Below are 6,318 nucleotides of genomic sequence, written 5' to 3' on the forward strand. Positions count from 1 at the left end.
ATTTTGAAGAAAAATTTTTGAAAAATAGGGCATCTGTACGAGCGCACACACCTGTGCATGCGCACACAACTTCTATTTTCTGCTTCCTGTGCGCACGCACACGCATGATATTGCCCTCTGTTCGCAGCGCTGACAAAGCCTGTGCGTATGAACCGCTGCCCTTTTTGCTCTTGTGCGTGCACACGGACCTATATGTGCATGCACACATGATCCTTTCCTTAAAAAAAAAAATTTAGTCTTTCTGTGCCTGTGCCCACGCACACATCAAAACAAGGGCTCTGTTCGCAGCGTTCGCACGCATAGTGCGAACGCACAACCCATTTGAGTTTTCTCATCGACGCGTACGCGTCCCTTATGCGTACGCGTCACCTCGCATTTTCTCCACTTCACGCGTACGCATCCCTTCACACGTACGCGTCGATTTCCATTTTTCACCGCATCACACGCACGCGTCCCTCACGCGTACGTGTGACCCCTTGTCCACGCGTAAAGCCCTTTGTGCCTACGCACACCCCTGTTTTCTCCCACTATACTTCTCTTTTTCTCTTCTCTTCACTTCTTCTTTTCTTTTCCCTTCCACCCCTCTCTTCTCTTACTTTTGCCCTCTTCTCTACTTACTCTACTTTGTTTTGTTTGCATTTTATTTCTATTTTTGTAACTATATTAGTTTTAGTTTTAGTTTAGTTGTTTGTCAATTAAATAAATTTCAAGTGTTTGCTTGATGATTATTGGGTTGCTTCTTGCTTGAATTTTGATCTAATGAATATGTGCACTAAGCATCACATCTTTATTTAATTGCCTAGATGAATTGTGAGTTTGATCCATATGTTGTAGCTATGGTACACGAAATTGTGATCGCACACTTTTCACACAACTCCGTGCAGCTGACCAGCAAGTGCGAGTGAATATCTTAGAATAAGAAGTAGGCGTGAATTGAATAGAGAAACAGTAGTAATTGCATTAATTCATGAAGAACAGCAGAGCTCCACACCTTAATCTATGGGGTGTAGAAACTCCACAGTTGAAAATACATAAGTGATAATGATGTTCATTGGCTTCGGCCCCAGAGGGGGAACCAAAATAACCAAGATGAAAATACAATAGTAAAAGGTCCTATTTATAATGAACTAGTAACCTAGGGTTTATAGAAATGAGTAAATGATGCAGAAATCTACTTCTGGGCCCACTTAGTGTGTGCTTGGGCTGAGCATTGAAGTTTTTACATGTAGAGACTTTTCTTGGAGTTAAACACCAGCTTTGGTGCTAGTTTGAGCGTTTAACTCCAGCTTTTATGCCAGTTCTGGCGTTTAACGCCAGAATAGGGTAGAAAGTTGGCATTTGAACGCCAGTTTGCGTTATCAAAACTTGGGCAAAGTATGGACTATTATATATTTCTGGAAAGCCAAGATGTCTACTTTCCAACGCAATTGAGAGCGCTCCAATTAGGCTTCTATAGCTCCAGAAAATCCATTTCGAGTGCAGCAGGGTCAGAATCCAACAGCATCTGCAGTCCTTTTTTAGCCTCTGAATCAGATTTTTGCTCAGGTCCCTCAATTTCAGCCAGAAAATACCTGAAATCACAGAAAAACACACAAACTCATAGTAAAGTCCAGAAATGTGATTTTTATTTCAAAAATAATAAAAATATAATAAAAAATAACTAAAACATACTAAAAACTACCTAAAAACAGTGCCAAAAAGCGTATAAATTATCCGCTCATCAAGCTACCATATGCATTAGACTTTATCCTTATTTGGAAACTTAATTATGAATTGTGCACTTTTAATTTAGTGAATTGAGTTAAAATTACTTTTTCGTCATGATTTCCATATCAACTCCATCATATGTTCGGTACTTGTTTCTTGTTAATGCCTTGCATTTGTGTGAGTGACTTAACTTGATTCTTATCAAGCTTTTTGCTTTTTGAAACAAGTACCTTTACCATGTGAGTACTTCATTATTTTTCATGATAAATAAGTAGTTTCCCTTTCTTCATTGGATTGGTTATTGTTGATTGCGCCATTTTCTATTCACCTTGCGCTTTCACTTGCATAATTTCAATATCCAATATCTCTTATATTCAATTCACTTTAGTTGTGGTTACCTAGGTTTGCTTGTGATTTAATCTCTTGCTTATTCTTTACTTGCAACCTAGACCACTTGATTGAGGAACATGCTATTTCTTCTTATTATGTGATTACCTTTTTAACTGACCAATGTGTTGTGTTCTAAACCGTGCGCATTTAGAATATGCACATTGCTTTTTCTCATACCACACTTCTATGACTTCTTCCTCAACTGTTGTTTATGTGTTTATATAGCAACCCGGAGCCCCCGACGCCCACCAGCTGAAGGTGGAGCCTCACAGTCCTTCACCCCCGGATCATGTGCATGCACGGAGGACCATGCATTATTTAAGTGTTGGGGAGGATCGCCAACTTCAAGAAGGTAAAATTTCTTTTCTTAGACACTTTGCAACATTCTTTTTTGTTCTTTTTCTTCAATTTTTGAAATTTTTGTTCTTGTTTGCACTTTGTTTGGTTTGGTTTGTTTGTATATATCTCTTTAATGCTTATAGTTATATGATAGTAAATACTTGCATGTTGCATGTTAGATTGAATAAGTTTGGTTGAAACAACAAAGAATTTTTAAGAAATCCCTTTTAGGGCATTCCATTGATTAGAATTGAAAAATTATTTTTGAGCTTGCTTGAAGTATTTTTTATGAAACATAGAAAAGAGCTTGAACAAATTACCTAGTGAGATTTGAGCTTAAATGTGTGGTTTCACATTATCAACCACAAAATTTTGTTCTTGTGTGTTAAACTCCTTTTATGATTGTGATCTTAGATTTGCTTTAGTCTATATGTCCTATATCTGTTGTTTTGAATGCATTTAGTATGATTAAGGCCATTTTTTGATTAAACTCAACTAACCCATATGGCCAACCCTTGCATCTACTTTTGTAAACCACTTTTGAGCCTTGATACTTTCTCTTTTTGTTCTAATATTAAGCACATCTTTTACCCTAAGTGAAAAACCATTAATGTCCATGTATTGTATCTTTGATTAGCTTGGGTTTGAGGAGTGTGTGTTATTCAAGTGTGGGGGAATTTGTGGGAAACATTGGTAGTTAGTTTACCTTGGGTAATCACTCATTCATTTATCATTTGAAACATATGCATCTTCTTTTTTTTATGATAAAAGAAAATTTTTGGTGTACATACTTTGTTTCAAAAAAAAAAAAGAAAAAGAAGAAAAAAAGAAAAGAAAAAGAAATGATAATAAGAATGAAAATAAAGGATGCATATGTGTGTGAATTAGAAAGAAGATGCATGAGTGAATGTGAGAAAAGGAAAAGAATGTAAAGTTAGGTTGTTTCTTGAGTGTAAATAGGTTAATATAGGATTAGGTGGGATACTTGAGCTAATCAAAGATCCAATCTGCTAGTCCACTTAACCGCATTAATCCTACCCTTACCCTAACCCCATTACAACCCACAAAAGACCTCATGATATTTGCATTCATTCATCAAGTATTAGTTGATTGTTAGATGACTTGTAAATCTTTGAGAAACATGATTAAAGGAGAATTGAGTGATTAAGCCCTACACATTGAGCGATTAGAGTGTAAACACATCCTATGAGGGGTTCTATCGCTCAATTCTATGATTCCATCTCTCATATTGTATCTTCTTGCAAGTTGTTTGTTAGTTTTTGGAAATTTCAAATCGAATCTTTGGACTTTGATCATATTGCATTAATTCCTTGTTTTGGCCCTAAGACTTGTTTTGGATTGATTAAGATTTTATTGTTTGTTTTTGCCAAACTCAATAGAATCATAGTATATATATAGATAGATAGTATTTAGTATAGTTGCATGCATGTAAGTAGTTGCATTTAATAAATTGCTTGGCCTCCTTAATCCTTCTCCTTTGATTGTGATTAGCATGAGGACATGCTATTGTTTAAGTGTGGGGGAATTGATGAATCTATATTTGATGATATATTTTGGTTTGATTTGAATGGATTTCATCAGTTAAATCCACATTTATTCAGTCAAATAGCATACTTTTGTGTCTTCTCCCAAAATTGAGCTTAATTGTGAAAACATGCTCTTTTGTGCTTAATTTAATCATTTTTATCCCACTTTTATCCCATTCGATGCTTTGATAGTTTTGATGAGTGATTTCAGGTGTAATAGGTTGGAATGGCTTGATAAGAGTGGAAGAAGAGCATGGAATTAGGAGAAAACATGAAGAAAACAAAGGAGAAGCACATATTGGAGTGTGCGTGCGCACAACCCCCTTAGGTGAGTGAGGGTCGATCCATTATTCGCACAGATAGACTGGCAAGTGCACCAGGTCATCCAAGTAATACCTCAGGTGAGTGAGGGTCGATCCCATGGAGATTGTTCGTTTGAACAAGCAATGGCTATCTTGTAGATTTAGTCAGGCGGTTAGAAAATATAGTTTTATTGTGAAAAATGCATAAAAACAGAATAAAGATAGATTACTTAATTGGTGTGAAATCAGAGATGAGACAACAGTTGAGGCTTCGGAGATGCTTCCTCCTTCTGGATCAACTTTTCTCACTATCTACTTCAACTTTTGATGATTCATTCCATGGCAGGCTGTAAGTAACTAACGCTAGGTCAGTAGTCATTAATCTCCTCTGCTTTAGATCAAACGCTAGGTCAGTGGTCATCCAATCTAAACGGGGATAAAGCTTTAGCAGTCCATTCCCTTGGTGATCCTACTCAAAATGCCACAGACAAGGTCGGATCTTCCGGATCAGAGAATGCTGCTCCATTGATTCTAGCCTATACCACAAAGGCCCTAATTGCCCCGTACCCCGGCTAAACTGATGTCTCCAAGTCCCCAACGAAGTCGTGGATTAGCCGTCTAAGAGATGTATAATCAAGCTTGTGGTTCAATACTATCTCGTCAAGGACTTGCAAGAACGCATGTAGAATAGGGATGGCGGTCAAGTTACACTCCCAATTCAATTAGGATGAAGAACGAAGATACATTTTAGAATGAAATCAAGCATAGATTGAAATAGAACAATGATATTATTAATTCATAAAAGTCAGTAGAGCTCCCAACCTTAACCTAGGAGGTTAGTGACTCATAGCTTACAGAAAGTAAAAGTACTCGAATAGGAAAAGATGAGGTAGAAGATCCTAAGCATGGGTGATCTTCTCCTATATATACTAATCTAATAACTAAGGATTATAGAAATAGGATAAACTAGGTTGATAGTGCGAAAATCCACTTTTTGGGCCCACTTGGTGAGTGTTTGGGCTGAGCTAAGGGTGACTCCACGAGCTAGTACCCTTCATGGGCATTGAACGCCAGCTTTGGACTCCCTTTTGGGCATTGGACGCCATCTGCTCCCTTTTGGGCGTCCAATGCTAGGAAGAGGGTGAAGTACTGGCGTTGAACGCCAGTTTTGGACCTTCATTTCCAGAGCAAAGTATAGACTATTGTATATTTCTGGAAAGCCGTAGATGTTAGCTTTCCATAGACATTGAGAGCGTGCCATTTAGATCTCTATAGATCCAGAAATTCTCCTTCGAGTGCATGGACCTCAGAATCATTTCCCTTTTACTCTTAAAGCCACAAAGAGCTCTAAGTTGGCCATCTGTTTCAAGCAAACCATATTCAAGTGGAAAAGTAAAGATAAAAGCTAAGGATTTTACCCACTTGAATTTTGTATTGGGTGGTAATGGCCTTGGCATAGGTGTTTTTAGTGGTTTTGCAAGCTCTACTCCATTGTATTCTTCTGTGAATTTCTCCACTTCCTTGCAAACTTCTTCAATTTCAACCATATCTTGATCCAAGTCTTCTATATCTTCCTCATCGCTCAAGTCATAAGTTAGAGGTTGAGAAAAATCTACCTCCGCATCATCTTCGCCTTCACTTGGGGAAGATTCTCCCATCTCAAAGAGTTCACTTACGGATGCAAGTTCATTACTAGGAGAACTTGGTTCGGGATTATCATTATCAAAGAAACTCGCTTCTCGAGTTATTCCGTCCAGTTCTTCATAAGATACCTGGTTTGGGGGTTGTGCACTATCCTCCTTAGCATCAACTGCGAAATTCTTGACGGAATTCTCCTCAATTCTGGATTTCCATGGAGGTTCAGCATCTCCTATGTCTTCAACCAATTCTTCTTCTTCGATAATTTCAGCTTCCTCTACTTGTTCCAGTACAAAATCATGCTCCTTACTGCCCATTGGAGTTTCTAGTATCTCCTTCATGCTGCGTTCTTCATTAGATTGCCCACATGAAGCCATAGGGGTTCCTTGAGTGTC

This window comes from Arachis ipaensis, chromosome B07 (genome assembly GCF_000816755.2).
Source record: "Arachis ipaensis cultivar K30076 chromosome B07, Araip1.1, whole genome shotgun sequence".
Classification (NCBI taxonomy): Eukaryota; Viridiplantae; Streptophyta; class Magnoliopsida; order Fabales; family Fabaceae; genus Arachis; species Arachis ipaensis.